This window comes from Rhipicephalus sanguineus, chromosome 2, assembly GCF_013339695.2.
Source record: "Rhipicephalus sanguineus isolate Rsan-2018 chromosome 2, BIME_Rsan_1.4, whole genome shotgun sequence".
NCBI classification, from domain to species: domain Eukaryota; kingdom Metazoa; phylum Arthropoda; class Arachnida; order Ixodida; family Ixodidae; genus Rhipicephalus; species Rhipicephalus sanguineus.
Window position 1 is genome coordinate 37860284 of NC_051177.1, and position 22377 is coordinate 37882660.

The 22377-nt window shown below is 46.7% G+C and overlaps 1 protein-coding gene and 1 non-coding gene across 2 annotated transcripts in view; one reads left to right on the plus strand and one right to left on the minus strand.

Annotated features, from left to right (window-relative positions):
• Positions 1–3896: 3896 nt before the first annotated feature.
• Trnas-gcu (transfer RNA serine (anticodon GCU)) lies at positions 3897–3969 on the minus strand. Its single transcript has one exon. It is a non-coding gene; the product is annotated as a tRNA-Ser (tRNA).
• A 5350-nt stretch (positions 3970–9319) lies between these two features.
• Positions 9320–22377, plus strand: part of LOC119382783 (uncharacterized) — a 28373-nt gene continuing 15315 nt past the window's right edge. The window contains exon 1 of the mRNA XM_037650631.2: positions 9320–9740. The gene's annotated coding sequence lies outside the window, so the exon portion shown is untranslated. The remainder of the gene's footprint in view (positions 9741–22377) is intronic.

Genomic DNA, 22377 nt, shown 5'->3' on the forward strand with positions numbered 1-22377 from the left:
TGTAGCAAGTATTGATTAGTGCACTCGTGGGTGTATGTATTACGCGTATCGTTGGGATTACATTATAGTATGTATGAGAAGTGTCGTAAACGCCTGCTCTACAACTTGTTTCCTAGTTACATAGCTAAGTTCTCACATCTACCACTAATTCGAAACATGGATCGGGAAAAGCATGACTGCGGCCTCTTCGCTTGAAACGAATGTTAGGTCACTGGATTTAATTGTCCATTTTCGTGTCTTGCTACCCAACTGTAACGCTCGTCCCGCCGATATGATAGGTGCACTCAAAATACGGGCATTTGTTTGGCCGCTGAAATAATTCATATATTGGTTTTTGCTGCTGTTTTCCGTATCGCTTGCTTATTGATGGTCTCACGTCATTATCATCGTCATTGTTATATTTATCTCTACATCTGTTTATATCTTAAGGCAGATTAGCAGCTTCAGAAAGGAGAGCATGGGAAGCGACTCCAAAGAAAGTCTAAAGAGCCACCTAAATCAACTCTAGCTGTCCTAGTGTTGACGTCAAGATGGCACGGTGTTAAAGGCCCTCAAGCATCATAAGCCCCCGACAAAATTCTTAGTGGTGTTTTGTGGTGCAAGGGCCATGGATGGCCAAAGAGCGCCACCCGACAAAATTCTTGCAATCTCTTGACTGCTGCTTCGTAAGAAAATAAAAATAAAAACAAAACATAGATGTTTTGACACTATGATACCTGCGAGAGCTGTCATCAAAACGGAGTGAAACAGCCGTTGCTACTTTGGAGTCGCTCATGATTCTTTAGAAATATCGCACGCGCGGGCCATCATGACCGAACGTGATACCGGATGTTCGCAAATTTTATGAAGCGCTCTCCACGCACTAACGCATTTTTTTTTCACCAGCTTGTGCTGATTCTTCGTCGTCATTTAAAGCCTCAGTGCGTTTCACGACATTATCTGTTCGAATGAATGATTCACATTTGTATATATTTGTATATATACACGCACACATCCAAACGCACGCACGAACATACATACCCACTCCTCTACACCACTTCCCCCCCAAGAAAAAAATTACTGGCTACGCCTCTGCGCTACATTGTCCAAGGACATTTTTACCTTTCAAATCTTTGCAAAAACAAGACAAAGTAAAAAAAAATCACAGCATATCCACGGAGTGAATGATGATGAGTGGGCGAAGCTGCGGAGGTTCATCGGTAAACCGTGAATCTTCCGTGAATTCTGCCCAGTACGTCATCACCGACGTGAGATCGGGCGCGTTTATACTAAAGGTTCGATGAGTTATGACGACTTGCAGCTCACTTTAATTTTACATGTACGCTGTGAATTTTCATTGTTTAGAAAACCATTGCTTTAGAAAACATCTGGCGTCTTTCGTTAAGCAGCTGGCGTCTTTTCGTTTTGCTTTAGAAACATCTGGCGTTATTTCGTTTTGCTTTTAGAAAACATCTGGCGTCTTTCGTTGGTTTATTTCATCAATCAACGGCGTTTTGAACAAACTTTTTATTGTTTAATCACGCACAGGAGAAATCTCACCAGGCGCTACCTTGGAGGTAAACAATGGCCGCTAATGGGAATGAGAGACAGAAGAAGTCAGCTTTTAGCTAACACTTACACTTCTACTTCTACTAACGTTTCCTACTGGAACATGCCAATGGCTGCTAATGGGGAATGAGAGACAGAAGAATTCGGCTTTTAGTTAACGCACACGCTGCGAATTTTTTATTGTTCAGCAACGCACAGGAAAAATCTCCCACCGGCACCACCTTGGAGCTCAAGATCTGGTACTAGCGTTACGACTGGTTACGCACTACTACGACTATGAGGGACGAACAGGTGCCGCCTTAAGGAGCTTCGCCCCTAAAAAACGCGCATCTCCACGAAGTGAATCATGACGAGTGGGCGAAGCTCTGGGTATCGTATGGGTGAGTAACCGGTTACCCGGGCGTTGCCCCACATAATGTAAACTGAGTAACACAAAGGGACATAAAGAGTCGACGACAAAGCTAGGTCCTAAGGTCCATAATGTCTACGTTGAAGTCGCCGACTAGTATAAAGAGTTTGTGCTTGTAGGTGATGTATATTGTTCTGTCACCTAGGAACACGTTCCATTAGTCTTACACGTGGTATAGATCACGTGTGCGAACCGCTGTGCACGTGTATAACATAAGTGATTAATGCTGCATGAGCATTTCCTCTCCGAGAAATCTAGCGATGAGGCGACGTCACGTCTGACAGCCACGCAGCAGTTATATTCAACGCGAGTAAGCCTAACCCTCTACCCCATTCCCTGTCACCCCTCTGGACTCGCATACCGAGGAGATTAGACGCCCCTCAAGCGCAGGCAGCACCGTATGCGCGCGCAAATTCGCGACGCTAGTTGTGTGCAGAAGCGGGCAACGTCCAACGTCAAGCTGTCCTTTCTTCGCTTTATATCTTTTTTTTTTTGCATTGTTGTTTCCTTCAACTCTGAAGGAAAGCGATAAAAACAAAATCATTGAAAGAGATGCTGGATTACTATCGCAACCTCGTGTTTCACTACAGTTTAGACCACATTACGGATGAGTTAGGGTGCCGCCATAGTGGGCAGTTAACCTTGGCATTTTTTAAATGCGAAGCATTTCTTATCGCACCTTTGGCACTTTGAGCGTTTCTATCTATCTATCTATCTATCTATCTATCTATCTATCTATCTATCTATCTATCTATCTATCTATCTATCTATCTATCTATCTATCTATCTATCTATCTATCTATCTATCTATCTATCTATCTATCTATCTATCTATCTATCTATCTATCTATCTATCTATCTATCTATCTATCTATCTATCTATCTATCTATCTATCTATCTATCCGCCTACGTCGGGGTGCTCTCATGATTGCCTCCATAACTTGGTGTAGACCAAAACTGGCATGGGAGGGTAAGAAGATATGACGACTATGACTCTCACGTCATGACATGAATAACGTGAAAATCCTGTCGCTTACGTCGTCAAACCCTTTCCTTCAGACACGTGTGGCACATACCCGTTTACCACGGGCCGCGGTGTACGGGTATGCGCCACAAGTGACTGACACCTTATATCTACCCAGGAATGGCGAGAACAGACACTAGTAATTTAAATGAGAGAGCGTTAAGGAAAACCGATATCGGCAGCGTTGACCCGACCGTTGCAGATAATAAAGATTACAATCCTAGCAGGAATCGAACCCAGGCATTCCGCGTGGCAATCAGGTATTCTAGCACAGAGCCCCGACAGGCCTATAAACTGGTTTGGAGAAACAGCCTAGGCGTAATATCGGTGCAACGTGCATTATGCTTGTGGTGCTGGCTATCTAATTTTACAAGAAAGCAATAAACACTACCTATGTACTCCTACGATACAGGCGTCATATGCAACTAACGTCTTTGGTTCCAGTGTTGGCTCCGCTTTTATAGCAATCTAATAAACATTACATTTGTATTCCTATGATTCAGCAAGTTATATTGAAACATTGCTCGACCACGGAGGAATACATTAACGAAAGTTACGTGTGATATTCACGTGATTGCACCATAAAGTGCACTTAGTTTCGATAATACTGACGCATGTACTCTACCGTGAGGGCTGACGTTACGTCGCATTATAAGTTACCCTTTAAACGCCAGTGTTGTCGAGCGGTACGTCGTGAGTGGTACGTCGTGAGCGCGGTGAAATTGAATGCGAGACATCGTAGTGACGTGATGATATAATAATATCTGGGGTTTAACGTCCCAAAACCACGATATGATTATGAGAGACGCCGTAGTGGAGGGCTCCGGAAATTTCGACCACCTGGGGTTCTTTAACGTGCACCTAAATCTAAGTACACGGGCCTCAGACATTTTTGCCTCCATCGAAAATGCAGCCGCCGCGGCCGGGATTCGATCCCGCGACCTTCGGGTCAGCAGCCGAGCGTCATAACCACTAGACCACCGTGGCGGTGCGGACGTGATGATATAACATTTATATATTTATTTTTTCCTGCGTGCGTGCATAGTCTGTGCGATGAAGCTCATAGATGAATCGTGCCGCTCTCTGGTGTTGCGGCGTGAGCACCGCTCCTCGGCAAGAGCAAACGAGGTGGGTGGACCCGATCTTCGCCGCGGGCGTCTGTCAATCAAACTAATTGACGCACGAACTCGAATACGAACTCGTTGATTCTGAAAATGCCCCAGTTCAACTCGTGACTCTCATAGTGCCGGTGTGCCTGTCAAGTGTTTCATGCGGTGGACGCTAGGCAGCAGCTTCTTTGCACGTATAAAATAAATTGGTCAGCCTGCACGGCTTGTGCAAGGCTGCACCCATCAGAGGAGCTTGTACAGAGTCGTCCACATTCAAGCTGAACACCTCATTAGTATTCAAGACCCCATTGAAGCTGTTGTTTAATACATAATTCGGAAAATCATTACTGTGTTTGTCGACACCATGATTAGACGTTCTATAACGGGCATTGCACTCGTGAAGTATAAGAAACGTTCTAGTTTTGTTGGTTTGAATACTAATGAGGTGTTCAGCTTGGATGTGGTCGACCCTGTACTTCTTCCAGCTTTTCACGTGGCTCGTCTGCTCAGTCTGCTCGCTCTTCTCCGGAGTGAAGGCCACGTAAGGTCGGTCTCAGTTTTGATGGTATTAATTACCTATAGGTCTTAATTAACGTAATATTGAATAGTTCTGTCCTACGTGGTAATGTTTTAGTCAGCACATTAATTACTCAGGTGTAATTAGCAAGTTTTAGTATAGAGCTAATCAGCATGACCTTAGTGAGTAAGGCCCTAATTAGCTTGGTTTTAATTAGCGCGTGCCTAATTAACGACGTGGCCTAATTATTTCGGTCTTAGCATGACGTGGCTTAATTAGCTTGATCATATTATATCCATGTTTCATTAGCTTGGTATAACGCCCAGCCAATTAGCTAATCAGCCGTGCGCGCGTGCTAGGGGAGCGAGCAGACGATTAATAAGAGAACGAAGAGGCGCACGCCGGTTGAGCAACGCGCTAGAGTGTACGTACAGGCCGACCATGATGATTACACATGTTGCTTCGGCGGTTAGCTCCGGCCGCGGTGTTGTATGGCGCTCGGCTGGAGCTAATTTAAAAGGCCGCGGTGCTGATTATTCTACAGTATGCTTATTGCAGACGTTAAACACTTGAAAAAGGATTGAAACAGCCCGTACCTCTAAAAAAAATCGTTAGTAAAAGTTTCTGACACTCTTCTTGCGTGGGTGCACTTCTGCACTCAGAGGAAGGACAAACAAATGAAAGAAGATGCCTCTGGTTTGAAGACACCACCCAGCTTTGTCGACCGCCCTTCACGTGACGCCGCGTTCCATCGTAACCAATGGAACGCAGCACGCGCTGAGGGATGGATTTCACCTTTTCGTACTGTTCGCTCGCTCAAAAGGGGGTGTCGCCAGAGCTCGGAAAGATTCCGAGTTTCGCAAAACTCGGGCCATCCTGTATAGCACCTCATGCATGGTTTCGGTTCTCGGTGGATGCCTCAACCGTGCCGCGAGGAAGAAACGTCTGTGCGCGTAACATTGGCCGTTTCAAACTATCCTAGAGTGCCTGCTGCAAGTACAGTTGCGGGGTGCCCACTACATCATAATTCTTCCTTTTGCGAATCGGCACGCGCCCGCAAGGCAAAACGCGCCCGTAAGGCAAAACGCGAACCTGCGCAGCTACTCACTTTTTTGATGCTTTTGCTGCTGATGATGATTAAATATGTCTGAGCACTTTGTAATGGGTGGGCCTTCGAAACACCTACTCGTTGCGTAATTCACATGTTATGACGCTTGGTGCGATTCTACGCTTCACCCACGCAATATTACTGCATTAAGGAGACTCCGCCCACTACAAAACATTCACACAGGTTTTTTTTTTTTTTTTTGAAGCTGTTTCAATAAATGGCGCGGTGCTGATGTAGAACATTTGCTTGCCACGCAGAGGGACTAAGTTTGATTCTCGCTCGAACCAAACTTTTTACAGCGAAAGATGTTATGAGATCACAACAACAGCCGCTTTTGGCGCCGTAGTTGTCCGCCGCCGCCGCCGGTGTCCGTAACCGCTATCGCGCAGAAAAAAAACAAGAAAAAAAAAAACATCCAGGACTGAATGGTACTAGAACCTGGGCCCTCTGCGTGGGAGCCCAGTATTCTACTACAGAGCCATGCCGCTGCATGAAAGTCTTCTGCAAATTAACCCTAAACAGGCTTCATGTCGGGAAGGAACCACATTAACATATGTAATAAAGCGTGGTAGAAGAGTAAAATAATAACCAGGCGCCACGCAATGAAAACTGCGCAAAGAGTGGGTCGTTGAATGCTTCCAACCCATTACACAACGCTCAGCCATAATTCTTCATCGTCATCAGGGACAGCATCAACAAAGTGCACATAATGCCTTACAGATGTGTAGCGAGTACCACGGTTCTCCGCAGAATGACGATAAATGGCATAGTGGATGCTTCCCTACATAAGAAAAATTGTGATGATTTATAGCGTAGGGGGTACCTAGCAGGTGCACTTGTATTGGTTACCAAGGAAGCCCATAAGGCCCCCATGATCCATTTCCTCAGGGCCTCAATAAAGACCTGCCCCCTACTCTCTCTCACACATTAACGTAATTATTATAGCGTGGTAGGAGAGTAAAATAACCACCGGACGTGACACAATGCGAATTACGTAACTAGTGGGTCGTTTAAAGCTTCCAACCTATTACAAAGGGCTCAGCCATAATGAAAGAGGCCGGATTAGTAGAGGTCGGATTTCTAGGCAAGAAAAAAGGCGCGTTTTAGGCGCCAAAAATAGGCAGGCAAAACAACGGTTTAGGCCTGCAGCGTCGCAAATATTGGCACTATAAAATTTTACACTAATGCAGATAATTTCAAAACAAGGCCGTGCGCGACCTGTATCTACGACAGCAAAGCAAGAAATGCTATTGTTTATGATGACACAAAGGCGCCAGCCGTTGAACATAGTCGTGCAGTTGTCCTTTTTCCCGCACGGTTCGCAGAACCCGGTCTCTCCTTTTGTTCTATAGCATGGTGGGTCATGTGTCCTCTGTCGAATCAACACACTCCAGGGCAGTGGCGTAGACCGGGGGGGGGGGGGGCACCGGGCCCGTGCCCCCCCCCCCCCCCGAATTTTTACAGAGCGCAAAGTGACACTCGACCACACTTATCTGCCCAGACCCCATGTCGGGCAGATAATTTCATTTTCTTTTCTATTTCGCTTTTCGAGCCCATCATAGCAGCTATAGTGGCGTGACCACTCATTACATGCGCTGTATTTTCATCTTCTCTAGCTTTGCGTAAGACCTACGACAGTTACTCTGTACGACCAGACTCGCCGATATTGCTGAGCCTATATTTCCTTATTCATTTATAAACTCGTAAGTTACCTTGAGATTCATGTGACGGAGTCTCACGTACATAAAAGCGACTATATAGAAGTCAGCTTATAATTTGAAATATATATACAATTGATAGAGAACATAGTAAACGCGACAAACAGGAAGCTTGCAGGAGGTGTCTCACCCCCTATAGTTTTTCCAATAGCACTGTCTTAGTTTTTTTTTTATTAAAAAAATTGGGGGACGCTTAAGCTTCACCTTTAAGAGTTGAACGCGATAGCGTTATCCTGCCCCTAGTGCGTACTTCGACCACTTAGTGCATACTTCTTATTGTACAGTGTTACTCGAGAAGTTCGGATTGTGCATTACTGCAATGTAATTGACAAAGTACAAAGCGGTTGCATATAGCCGCAGTATGCCGAGCTTTGGTGTCTGCCTTCTCTGCCTTCGTCTTGCGTGGCCGTCCTCGTTGTCGTGCGCCACTTGACACTGATGCCCCACCAAAACTCGCCGATGAAGAAGACACCGCAGTGTGGTTGGCGCTTGTAGACGACACACAATGCATCTCGAGCGTGTCAAGAGCCCGGTGGCGTGAGAGAAGCTCTGTGGGCGTGACATTCTTTTCGAAGTATCAGTGCACCAACTACGTGTGTGTAACAGAATGAGCGCACTAAGGTGTGTGCCTCATGTAATGGGTAGCATGCTTTAAACCAGGAGCAATATTGCGCGAGAAATTTTTCCGAAGTTGCGATGCACCCACTACGTGGTCCTAATGAAATGCGCGCCTTTTGTAATGGGTGGCTGGCTTTAAACCACCAAGTCGTTATGGTATTCACATGATGTGACGCCCGATAGCAATGGGCGCGTGTATCACGCAATATTACTGCGATATTACATCTCGTACCGTGACACCCGTTTACAGGATGCCTACGTTTGTGAAGCATGAAAGTTACTTTCAGTGCAGTTCCAAGCAGAGGCGTGGCTGTGCGTTAGAACAACTGCTTGCCACGCAGACGGCCTGTGTTCGATTCTCAGTCGGACTCAAAATTCTTATTATTTATTTTATTTGCAGCTTTCTTAATTTTTCGGTCTCGGACGAGATGATGATTTTTCGCTCACAACCAACGACGCCGACACCGGAGTTTCTGCGAAATGAGCTATTTAACGTTATCGCGTTAATAGATATACGCTTCTCTGGGTAATCAGATCATGCCAAATAAGCTCTAAAACGAGGTAGCACTGCCCGAAAGCCAATATTGTGCGCACATCATGACAACCAAATACGAAATACAAGTCTGCTCACTACTGCTTCTGAGTGTGACCACGTGCTCCTGTAACAATTTGGGACGCCGGTCATCAGAGCGGACCGAAAGGGAGCATGGCAGCATTTCACCCGGAAGCTATATTACACTCGGAACACACTGGTCACCTCGCGTGTGCATCTGTTTCGCATATGCACACCGAATCGCTCTCGCAACACGCGCGAGCGCACAAGGAGCGAGTGTCCCGGGCTTGCACAAAAAGGAACCGCGCTCTCCAACCTTCGAACATTTCACCGCGCTTTCAGTCGTGACGCGTCACACTCACCACGACGTCACTGTACGCGTATGAGGACGAGCCCCGCCTCCCCGCAAAAAGATCTCGCGCTCCGAAGCGAAAGCCGCGAAAGAACGGCGACGCGCCAGCGTTTGGGTTTCCCCCCACACTCGCCTTGCCCTTACCCATACTCGAAATCATCGCGTTTGCACCTGTTGATCCACTACCACTCGCGCACTCTCCTCTACTCTCCTACTCGGCTTGTGCGCTCGGTGGTGGAGGAGGAGGAGGGCATCGGTGCGCTCGGGTGCGAGGGAAGTCCTCGCTCCGGACCAATCGAGTAGCACGGAGGCCGATGCGCCTGCGCCGCCGGTGGGCACATAAAGACCGCGCCGGTCACAAACAGCGCGCACACATTGTTTTGGAGGCACGACCCTTAACGCGCATTTTCCCGTCGATCCCGTTTCGATATCGGCGGCCCCCTCACGCTGCAAGCACGACCTTGTTCCTCGCACGTGGGCAAGCGACCACAAAGGAGAGAGAGAAGAACGAACAGTGTGCATTCGACGGACGCGCTGTGGAATCAATAGTGTGACTTTCGCTTTCATCGCACGTGCTTGGACCGGCGTCTGAGAGAACTTCGTCGAGGCCCCGCCTTTCTCTCGCTGATTCGGGATCCGCGTGCTACCGGTCCTCACCGGCCAGCGGCCCTTCGGTGGAACAAGTCGAGACCTACCCCCGCCCACATTATCGAAACCGGTGCGACCCAACCTCGGCTCGAGAAAAACACAAGAAAATCGTCTCGCCTGCCGCTGCAGACCAAGGTGAGTTGGCGAAAACTCGTGTAACGCGAGTCTCAGTACTGTTTGCAGATAGGTTAGGTTGAGAGAGACCGCGAAACTTCGGTCTTCGAACACAAGGCCTCGTTTTGCTTTTGCCTTGGTGAGATGAGCGTGGAAAAGTGTGAGAACTTATTCCGGCGTCGCGGTGGGGGAGGCGGTGGGGAGGGAGGTTACCTCCGTAACTTGAAAAAGCCGGCTGTAGAAAAGTACTGAGCCCACATGATCTCACCATTGCTATATGCAGGATGCCTGAGATATCAACGATTTATAGTAAACCTCTCTGCAGCTTTTTTTTTTTAATTCGCATAATAATCTTTCCGCTCTTAACAAACTAAACAAAAGCAAATAGCTTTTTCTTCTTTTTACGAGGCTGCAAAGTTTTGAAGCATAGCCGTGCTTTTTGTTTTACATTCGACCTCTTCAAAACTTTAAAAACGGCATGATTTGCTTTAATGGGTAGCACATTGGGCGAGCTGGAAAATACTCGTTATGGCCAGCACCTGTGTCGTCCTTTCCTTTTCTCGTACCATGTTCTGTATGCACTCGTTGTCATGAATATTATTTGCTTATTATTATTATGGATGATGTGTACCAACCACATGAAACGTTATATGGCTGTTCAAACATAAGTGGCTATAGCGAGAAACGTCCTTCAAATATAACCCGTATCATAAGGGTGCCATTCTTTCGATTCCAGAGAGCCGTATAAATGATGATGAAATGTGATGAAGCCACCTTAAGCACAATGCGGAGCTGCGATAATTGTTTCCTGAAAGTGAATCAGAAATACCACTCGCAATCCAGGTAGAGCTCTATCACCAAAACTGAAGTATAGCTGTCACATTCTTGTTGTTAAGAGGTAGTTGTTGTTCCGCGCAGCCAAACAAGGGTATCGCCGCGCGAAACGCCGTCTGTCGCGCGAACAACTGAGAAGACACCGATGAGGACATTGACACGCGCGGTTGAACGATATCATTCCGATGCTCTCGTGCGTACAAAACACCGAAGATTAGCCCCTCGAAACCGGTGGTACGAGACAGAAATACAAGCAAAAGAATGTGCGCACGAAAGTGTTGCAACACTTTCGTGCGCACATTATTTTGCTTGTATTTCCATGGAAATACCGGAGAACTATCGCCTGGATAAGTGATGCCTGCTTCAATACCATATTTAATGCTTGAACCTGCAACTAAACACTTTCACAAGATCCTTGCGGTGCATTCAAAAACGATTAATGGCGTAATGCACCCCGCGCACTCATTACTTATCATTACAAAGATGGCGCTTTGTTAAGCTACAAATGTGATTGACCCTGACGCTGAAATGATCATCAATCAGCGCACAGTCGACCGATTTCAGGATCACCTGTCTGGTCACTGACCAATAATAGATAGCATCACGCACCTTTGCAAGCACTTTGGGATGCAACAAATCGCGAACTTGTAAACGTACTTGCATAGGCGTGCGCAGGGTTCCCAATTAGGGGGGGCGAAGGTTCATCGCAGCGCCCCCCCCACCCTACTATGCCCATGTATGGGGCAGATTTTGCGCCCCACCCCCTCTTAGATCACTAGAAGGGTCAATGTCCAGAGCAGATTTTGCACCCCCCTTCTTAGATGATTAGCCCCCCCCTGCCCCCCCCGTGCGCACACCTATGCGTACTTGGCCCATAGGTTGCGCTTGAAATGAGTTACGCCAGTTAGTCACGCCGCTTGCAGTGCGCTTGGTATAGCGTCTATAGTAACAGGCTGTCGCCTGAGTTACTTGATCGTAGCAGAAAAGTAAACTGAGCTAGGGAGTGCTATCGCGCACTCAGCAAAACGAGGTGCGATCAAGTGACAGTTAGCGGGATCAAACAACTTTTTTTGCTCGAAAGCGATACCGCAATTGACGATAGACAAATGTGGCGTTAAGGTTTGAAGTGTTACGGGAACGCCCTCATGATGATGGGGAAGGAATAATAATAATATCTGGTGTTTAACGTCCCAAAACCACGATATGACTACGAGGGACGCCGTAATAGAGGGCTCCGGAAATTGCGACCTCCTGGGGTTATTTAACGTGCACCTAAATCTAAGTACACGGGCCTCAAACATTTTCGCCTCCATCGAAAATGCAGCCGCCGCGGCCGGGATTCGATCCCGCGACCTTTGGGTCAGCAGTCGAGTGCCATAACCACTAGACCACCGTGGCGGTGCGATGGGGAAGGAAGGCGCTATACCAGCAGGGTCGCAGGTCTACGTGTGTAAAGCGCATGGATACCTGTGAGGCGCTCCCTCCATGACTGTGCAACCGTCCGGTCATTTCCATCAAAACAGTTCTCTACCCTACGCTGCAGCAGAGAGAAGGGGGTTATGAGGAGACAGAGAGCGCTAAAGAATGAAGACTGTGAGTGCGATATAGGACGAACAGAAAGGCTACGTAATGCCACTGAAGTCGGTTTTATCCGAAAGCTGCTGGCTCACGAATAGCTTTCCTGTGTCCTTGACGGACGTGGCCGAAGACAAGAACTGTTCCTTCTAGAAATTGTTGCACAGCCTATCAGTTGAAACATCTTCAAGAAATGCTTTCACGGAGCCCTTGACTGCCCCGGGCAGACAAAGTATGCTTGGAGAAGTTCCATGCAAGCGTTCCTCTTTCGCCTACTGCTAATAAGTACATAAAGCATTTCTCCTGGAACTACAACTGATCAACCTCAGTAGCACTCTGGGTTCACAACATTTATGTAAAGGTCATGATTCGGTTGGCGTACGTTATTAACAGGTTGTTCCTTCCAGCTGTGAAAATTCCACTCTTTATCGAGCGCCCACGAACGTGTATAACAATCATACTCGGAGTAAAGCCTGTCAAATCCCCCCCTTCGAGCAGAGTCGTTTGAAACGGAAGCACTGACGGCTCTGCAGCTCTCAAGTGATTTCTAAACTGATGCGTAAATTCCAAAGGCACGATAATTTGCCCGCTGTATGACTCTCATACGGACGAGGACAGGTCTCCTTGCTAAATAGTTGGCTCTGGCGACATTCCCGGCTCCACCCTTTGTTGGTAACTTGGATTCTTTACCTTCCAATGATCCGCTGCCTTGTTTCGTCCTTCGTGCGCGAGGCATTTCGCCTCGCAGAAACACTGAGTATAGACGGCGTTTAACCCAGCACAGGGCTGCCGCGGCTGTTCGGCAGGGACACGTGTAAAAGATCCCGATCGTGAGCGCTCTGGTTCGCTTCCGTAGGTTTTCGCCGATCATCACCACATAGCTGCCCAGCTCTTGCCATTATATAGCCCGCAATACGTGCCGAGAACCTGCGCAGGAAACGATATTGCAGTCGTATACCGCCGGCGCCTACCTGGACATCAAAAGGAAATGCTCCTTCACGCACCTTGAGGCTCGATATGAGAAAGTACGACGACTGTGAAAAGGCGAAAGATCGGTATAATCGCGAAGCGTCACTCTTAGAGACAACAGCAGCCGCGTGACTTCAGTAGGCATATGTTCATCTGTTTCAGCCTCTTTGTTGAGGTTGAGGTTTTGTCGAGAGTCACGTTTCTGTCGAGAAGATTGCTCGCTTTGAACTATGTACCGGACATTGCTTACGCCGTTTCTTATTTCTCGAACTTGTTTCTGGCTCTCGTTTCGTTTGCACGAATATATCAACGAGAGGACTTCATTCTACGTTGAGGAAAGCCTGCATACACTTTTACTCGGCGCTTGTGCAAGAACTATAATAAAGATGGCCGGCCTTGTTGATTAGAGACCGTCAAGTTACCTGCTATAGGTATATCGCTCCGTGTCTATGTCTGCGTCGTCCACTGCCGTGGTCGAGATCTCGCGTTCAGTCGTGACCGTAGCTGTCGCATTTAAATGGGGGCGAAATATATACGAAAATGCCCAATACCCATGTGCTTAGATCTAGGTGCTCGTTGAAGAACCACAGTTTGTCGAAGTTAAACTGGAGTTCAGCAAAACAGCGTGCCTTTTAATCATAATGCAGCTTGAACGCGTAATATTCCGGAATTTCATTTTTTACGGGAATTTCCCACGATCTACCTTCGGTCATACGGTCTCGCTCGTTACATTGCGGCTGAACGAATTTTATCAGCCCAGCTTTCAAGGTTCTATTATAGTATAACTGTAATGTTGTGAAATACTTGCAATATCAACCTCAGCACTTCGTGAGTGGTAGGTCTGAGTGCTATACTGAATTACCGTCGGGCTCCGTAACAATGTCACATACAAGTCGCTGATATCAAAGTATACGGCCATTTAGAAGAACTCGACACTTCACAAAGGGGCTATCACATTGTGATATAGCATGGAGACTGATGTTTCACGACTGTCTGGACAAAACCGCAGACAACGTGCACCTCGCTGTTATCTTACCTTCTCGATAGGGGTGCAAAGACGAATCGAATGATGCAGCTGGAAAAGGAAACACGATATAATACAAAATTGAAGCCTGGGCTTTTGACTGGAAACCACGATATGATTACTAAGCACAGCATAAAGGGGGGAGGCTTCGGTTTAATGTTGATCACCTGTGGTTTCTTTAACCAAGAAGGATAGTGGGCATGCATACGATGACACCATCTGAGTCCGTGCGGAGCACCTGTGCCTACCATCTGTGTCCGTGTTTGCACGCCCGCACTCTTCCATGATGAACACTTGTCTGAGTACGCAGGCGTTCTTGTATTTCGCCCCCGGAGAAATACGGTTGCAGTGACCGGGAATCGAACCCGCATCCTTGAGCTCAACAGCATAACACCTTAGCCACTAGCTACCACGGCATGTCGGTTGTAATGCGGGTTATGGTTGAGTAAGATTATGATAGAGCGGTTGGCACCTGCTTGCTTCCAAGGCAGCGCTTGATCCACGCGTTGAATTTTCTGCAGGAATGACACGGGTAGTGAAGGAAGGGGACGTATTATGCAGATATAATGAAACAGTTTCTAATCATGGACTGATGACGACCCTTGACATATTATGTCTAACACTGTGCGACGTATACAGCGGGTGCTAATGGTGTCAATGCACAGGTACGTAAGCGGGAGCATGTAGTAGTATCGGTACACGAACTCTTTGATTTAGAGCGCCTGGCGTTCAGGTCTGGCGTTGATTATGCCCGAACATTGAAGCCCATAATTAGGCGAAGAGTCAGGTTTCACGATCTGTACCAGTAGTCAACGCAGATGTTAACCCTGTACGCCGAGGAGCGGATGTCGTTTCTTATCACATTCTTAGAAGAATTCCATTATCGCTTGGCTGACCTTTATTTTTGGCTTCAATCTGATTTTTGACGACCTCGAAGCGAACGTTCGACCAAGGCACGCCCGGTGTATTATCGTCGCTTTCGTCAGGCCTGCACGGTTGGAGAAAGTGCGTCAGCAGAACGGTAATGGCGAGTCGAGTGTGAAAAACACCTTGCTTTACAAGACACGTGTCGACAGCTCTCCAGCCCTGGATCCTCAATGGGCATACAACACTTTCGCCTATCGTTGTGTCTGCGAAAAAAGTGTCTAGGAATCCTCATTGTTTGCCAAGGAGATCTCCCAGTTGCCGTTAACAGACTTGTCGGCTGCCCCTTCTGCGGTTCTTCGGTGTTTGTGAGACCGGCGACACTTTTTGCGCTGTGAATAATCTTTTCCGACTTTAGTGAAATGTCGAGAACGGGAAAACACGCACATAAAAAAGAATGAAAAGCGATGCGATAAGAAATTGAAAGCCACGCAAACTGATTACGAAATGACGTCAGCTAAATGTTGTTGCCGTTTGCAGTATGCCAGGAACGCGAACGGCGCGCCATTGTAGTGGGTTTGAACCGGGAAATTATCCATAACAGAGAGTAGTGAAGAGTTGGCAGGCTATGTTCGCGGCAAGGCAAGTGGGCCGACACCTACTTGCATGTTAGACGGGCATGCGGAACCAACGGTATCATCGCGGTCGCATTTCATAGAAATGACTCTAAAGATAAAATACTTTTATGAGCAACTACTGTTTCACACGGATTGGTATCCACTGTTCATGAAATGTACTGTTGTAATACACTTCTAGAACACAGCGTTCCTTGAAACTTCTCTCTGCGCAACGATTGTTGTGCGCTTGTATAGGCAGCCTTAAGTATTTTGTTCGCTATGTATACACATTAAGCACATTTACAATAAATACCATGAAAGAACAAACAAACAAACAAACAAACAAACAAACAAACAAACAAACAAACAAACAAACAAACAAACAAACAAACAAACAAACAAACAAACAAACAAACAAACAAACAAACAAACAAACAAACAAACAAACAAATAAAAGATATCTGCGGAGGCATACTTTTTCTTAGAGAAGGTGATCATGTAAGACGACAGTGTTTAAGCATGTATTCAAGAAAGCGTTATGCTGTGGTTATCATCGCGTCGTGTTCGGTAGTTCACCAGCCTCATCGTCAGCTTCATCCTTACTAAGTAGCAAAGAAAAAAAAGAAAGCTTTTCTCACCACTTGCCTTTGCGGAAACGTGTAGCTTGCACAAGTCTTATAACGACACAATGATTGAAAAAAAAAAAAAGTTGCAGCAGGAATTGATTTGAACCGTCACTCTACTGAGACAGAAGAATGATGTGCGCGTTAAATGAAAGAAGAGTGAAGGAGTGATTATTAGACACGTCCACATTGCGTTGCTTACTAGATATTCGTTCGCGTGAGCATGCTACGGATTTGATAAACCGACATGCGAAAGTACCAGGTCTATGAAGTTACACAAGGTCACTGTCGAAAAGGAAGCTTTCTTGGCGCACTATCTCTTCGGTGCACTGCCTGAGCAATTGATCCTTGCTAACTCTTAAAGAGCAGGAAATCTCACGTTAAGAGGAAAGACGTATCTGTTGTGACGACCGAATTCCTTAGGCCGCTATAACGCGCAAAATTGTTTCGTTATCGCCCTATGTCGCCTTACGATTTTATATCTGTCAGAGAAGTCGCAAAGGTCGGCATTGTCTGCGAACACTCGATACGGATAACAACGATTGAAGGTCTCATCAGGGAACTCATCTCCTCAATGCAGCCAGTTCCCTCCATTCAGAGGATGCTAGATGGCGTGGATAAAGAATTGCCCCAACAGTCGCAACTCATTCATAGATAACGCTATCGTTATGATGATGTCCCTGTATATACTGGGCTGTAAAATACATCGCACGACCAAACACGAAGGTACACGACGAAACGGAGCCACGATGGAGTCCAGTAAATCTTATTTTGTGTGGTAACATCCGTTCTCGTCATATTTGCGATATGAATAAGATAACACTTCTTTGCGCGACGACCCAGCGTCGCCTTTCATAGTGGATTCACGCCGTGCGTTTGTTCTTGAGGAATTCGTCATGAATTAACCCTGTGAGACATTCGTTTGGTGTTGCCCTTCGGATACGCCTGACTGATTACACCTCGGCAACTCCAGCCCACGTACTTCTTAACACTCACTTCTCGTTTACGCCGACGTATGTGGTGAATAATACAATAGTTCTTTTTTTTTTTGCGGAGGTCACGCTGCATTCACGTTCTTTCTGTCCACGCAAGAAAATATGTGTCGGGATTATATATCTACGCGCTGCATGTTTTAAACGCACCTCTACTTCATCTGTTCGCGAATTTCGCTGGAGGACATAAGTACAAGGGCCAGGATTCAAGGGACTTTGCGTTCAGAAAAGCCGTTTTTTCATTGATCAGCGTGGCCTACATCATAATGCTCTTTTGTAGCCTTTATAAGAAGCTAATCTGGACTCTCAGTGGGTAAGAAATTAGCTGCTAATACACTGATATTTTTTTTTTTACAATAATGGTTGACAGGCCACGAAATGCTTATGAACTTGCTGTAGGAAAAAAAGACTCGTTACAAATTGTATTGTTTTTCGTGTATTCGTAATGAGTGGACATTTATATGTATTCCTGAAATGTGTATAGTTGTCCTATGACCAGCGAAATTTTTCAGAACGGTTAACTCCATAAGAATTGATATAATGCGCTAGTCAACAAACAATTCAATGCCAAACGTCTACATTATGTTCATATAACTTCTGAAGTCGTCGCACAAAAACGTCCAAGATACTCTTTACACCGTCTGACTGAAATTTTAAGGTTAGGACAAGCCGAGTGACGTTCTCGTGAACTCGTATTCCTGACTGCATCACTAAAAAAAATTCCAGCTGCCACCGTTGCTGTTCGCAATGTTGCTACGGCATAACAAAGCCTGGCATTAATAGCTGGCATTTGCGACGCTCGAGTTCCGCTAGTAAACAACACAATGCACGCTCAGTCTACCATAATGTTGCAGCCGTGTCAGAACGCTGTAGAAAGAGACGCGATACCCGTTTTCGTATTGCGCGCGGTTATTCAGGAAACACTGCAGCACGCCCGATGAGCAAATGCATCCTGCTTTCAGTAAATCGAACAATGTATTTCTGTCCCCATCGTGGACAATACGTGATCTTAAAGTCTGTACAGAGGGATACAAATAAACAGCGAGCAGTGTTGAGAGTCAACGCTGCGACAAACCCTGATCGCACTAGGAATGAATGAATGAATGAATGAATGATGAATGAATGAATGAATGAATGAATGAATGAAGGAAGGAAGGAAGGAAGGAAGGAAGGAAGGAAGGAAGGAAGGAAGGAAGGAAGGAACAAGCGGAAAGAGTGGCCTCACCGCGGAGGCCACTCTTTCCTTGAAGGCCACCCTTGAAGGGACACTAAAGGCAAATATTAAGTCGACGTTGATTGTTGAAATAACGGTCCAGAAATCTCGTAGTGCTACTTTTGTGCCAAGGAAGTGCTTATTTTGTAATAAAATCACGTTTTAGTGGTACGCATCGCGTTAGCGCACTTCAAATCACCCGCCTGAAAGCGGTGTTTCTCACGTCACTGCTGCCGTGCCCAACGTTGCCCGCCTTTACTGCGTGGCGGCGTGCACTGGCGGCGTGCGCCATTCGGGCATCGGGACATATCACATGCATGTGGCATCTTGTCGAACTTTCTGTCAGAGCAAATTTCACGAGCGCGCAAAACACACGCGGCAGTACGCAATACCGAAACTACCACTGAGACGCGACCGCGTGAGCGAAGCAGGGTGCCGGGCGAAGCGCAGTTCGGCGAAAACGGTACCTTCGAACCACGCGCGCCGTTCCCCATGGCAACGTCAAAGAGGTTCTTTTTTCCATGAATCAAACAGAAACGAACAAGCAGCATTTTATTGCGTCTCTTGATGCACGGAAGGTTCTTTTTTTTATTGCAGCTAGTTTGATTACGAGTGATTAATTGTAGTCGAACTCTCTCACGTCAGCGGGATCATTTCCAAAATGTGCCGCTCGTGGCGCTCATCGTGTGATACATTTAGCTTAATTTCTCGGTAAGTAGGGCACTGCTGTTTGCTGTAGGGAATTGCTATTTGCCTTTAGTGTCCCTTTAAATATCTCGTGGTGCTTGCAACGGAATTCGGATATGTCGTCCAGATAACCTTAACATTTGCAGCTATACTCTTGAAGTGAGAAGCGTTCCTTACAATGCGCCGCCTGATGACCATTGCACGCAAAGCTCACAGCGTGAACAAATTTGGCCGCATGACCCTATGCGCGTTAGTTCTTGGTACCTTGCATTCGACAGAAGTAACATCGACGAGGAATTCTTGTTGGTCAGCGCTAAGAGCACTCGGCATTCTTCTTTAAAGGGACTGTCTACCGTCCTTCATCGCTTTTCTGTTTTGTACCGGAGTAGAAAGCGTAGCGTCTGAAGTGTCCAACCTTGGAGCGGTTTCTCTGGAAAGTGAGTAGCAATTTTTAAAACAGATTTTTTTTAATCTGCGTTTGGTATTCTTCCATTGGCGTGAAACATGCGCACAACACTGGTTGGTGGACGCGATGACGACTGTAGTGCCGGTAAAAATTAAAACCGAAAGCACATTTGATATCTTTAGGATTACTTTACTTTATTTTCGCTGAACACTAATGTAATGAATGTAACAGTCGTTTTCAGCGCGCTAGCGGTTAAATGAAGCCTTATTATACGATTACAGAACACTTGTTTTGCTGTAATCGCAGTCTATGCGTTTATTTTAGCACTGCTGCCGCAATCCAAGCCAAGTTGATTCATCAAAAAGAGACGATAAATGCACGCATTCACAGCGTAGCACATGTGAGACATCCTAACAACAATACAGCGGCACAGTATACGACCAGCGCAGAGGGCCGCATGGCATAGCGCATGAGTTGAAGCAGACGAAATCGAAGACGGCGCCGCAAGCAACGCCACCGGGCGCTTTTTGAATGCGTGAGAAAAAAAAAGCAAGAAATTACTCTCTACGCAACCGAAAGCTGCCTCAAGTGCGTAAAATACAATTTCAAGTTATACATGTTCGTTTTTAAGCAAAATGAGTCTACCTGCGAGGATTTCTTGTCCTACCAGTAGATTGACCACATCGCTGTTGGGTGACGCTAGCGGTCATTCTTTCACGATTTTCAGCATCAAATTAAAAATATAATTCGTTTTAGGGGCGAAGCTCCTCTTAGTCTAACCTTGTCACGTCTCCGTTGTCCGGCGTAACCACCTTTGCAAACTGCCCACTACTTCGTCTTTGCAAACATCCCGCTACGACCCATCACCGATCCTTTGCAAACTGCCCACTACTTCGTCTTTGCAAACATACCACTACGATCCATCACCGAACCATTACTTCACCGACCATAAAGCCGTTATAATGAAGGGGGAACGGAAGGCAAGTCTAGCTACCACTTACGATTATTAAAATTTCTTGTATAAATATATACACTGTTTGTCACGTCTTTGATGATGCACTGGGCTATCGCTTTGATTACTGCTGGGCGAAACCACTGAAGATTTCACGGTGTAACCATGATTGCTTCAGAAGCTTCGCGCAAGCTCTTCATCGTTCACCCGTGGATATGCTGTGACTTTTTTTTATGGGGCAAAACCATGCTCGTTGCCGCCGATGTGACGAACGATCTTCTCATTTTCACCACAAACAGAAAAAAGTTTTCCGAGCGGTAGACAGTCCCTTTAAAATAGCGGCGCGCGAGAGAAATGTCCGTTGTCAAAGATTTGACTTTTCCTCCGTAAAGACCGTTTCCTCGCAGTTGTAGTGTGTGCGTCGCCGCTTACCATAGCGATCGACGCGACAACGAAACTGCGACTATTGGTAATTGGTGGACCAGTGGTCATTGGTGGACGAAACTTGTGAGAGAAAAAAAAATGTTACCCGCGCTTATACACTACCGATCTATGTAAAACATGCGGGCACAGAGCAACGCTGCGCCACATGCTCTGGAAATGCGCCGGAAACAACTGTCGAGAAACGCCCGCCGTTCGCGATGCGCCTATGGCTGCTGCCAATACCAGGCAACAGGAAACCTGGAGCTCACTCGTTCCCCCCGACGTCCCGGCTGCGGGAGCCGCGGGGGACCTTCTCCGTCGGCTACGCCGCCATTGGGAGGCGGCGCTGAGAAGCTCGGAGCTCAACGACCAGCTCTGGGCCGTCCGGCAGGCCGAACATGCCGCCCGAGTTCAGGGACTCAGCGCCGCCATCTGAGGCCACCAAGACCAATCTGCCGGCCAAGTGCTAATAAAGTTTCTTCTCTCTCTGTGTTAGAACAGACATTCGCCTATATAACCTGCCTTGCGCAGGGCAGGTAATGCGTCTGTTTCGGCCATAATATTGCTTAAATGCTGAGGATCTAGAGCGGGTGAGAGAGAGACAGAAGGAGAGAGAACTAGACAGACAGATAGATAGATAGATAGATAGATAGATAGATAGATAGATAGATAGATAGATAGATAGATAGATAGATAGATAGATAGATAGATAGATAGATAGATAGATAGATAGATAGATAGATAGATAGATAGATAGACAGACAGACAGACAGACAGACAGACAGACAGACAGACAGACAGACAGACAGACAGACAGACAGACAGACAGACAATGAGTGAGCCATAGAGAGCGAGAGATAGACATTCTCACCATATAGAGGTATACGTTCTGAAGACATTACCGGAAACTATTTAGGTATAGCTTTATGGTATATAACTATTGCTTGTTAAGTAATAAAACTTCGTCTTTTTTTACCTTAGCAAAGCGCCCGCTAATGTAACTTCGTTGGGCCCCGGCACCATGCGCGGGTCGTACGCGTTGAACCCATCACGCTTTTATCACTCGTGGCACATTTCTCGCCGTCGCCGATTACCCAGTTGCGTTGAACGAGCGAGGCGAAGATACGGCGCTCCACTTACCTGGCCGTGGTCTTACAAGATCCGCGGCGGCAAGCGCCTGCAAACGTTGTTAGCCGCTTGCCTTTGACCGGCGGTCTCCTTCAAAGACCGCTTAGCGGTCTATATAGAGAGAACGCTGGGACGTACACGGGGTTAGGCTAATTTCCTTTTACAGGCGGCCACATACGCATTACAAGCACGCCTTGAATCATAGGGACAGCGAGAAGGGGCAGAATAGGGGCTGCCGTAATTTCCTTTTATTCGACGCCTCGTTGCCAGAAAAAAAAGGTCATTAAGGCACGATGAAACGGTCTATAAAGAGGTGGCCATATATGCAGCGACGAAACATAAACGAAGAGA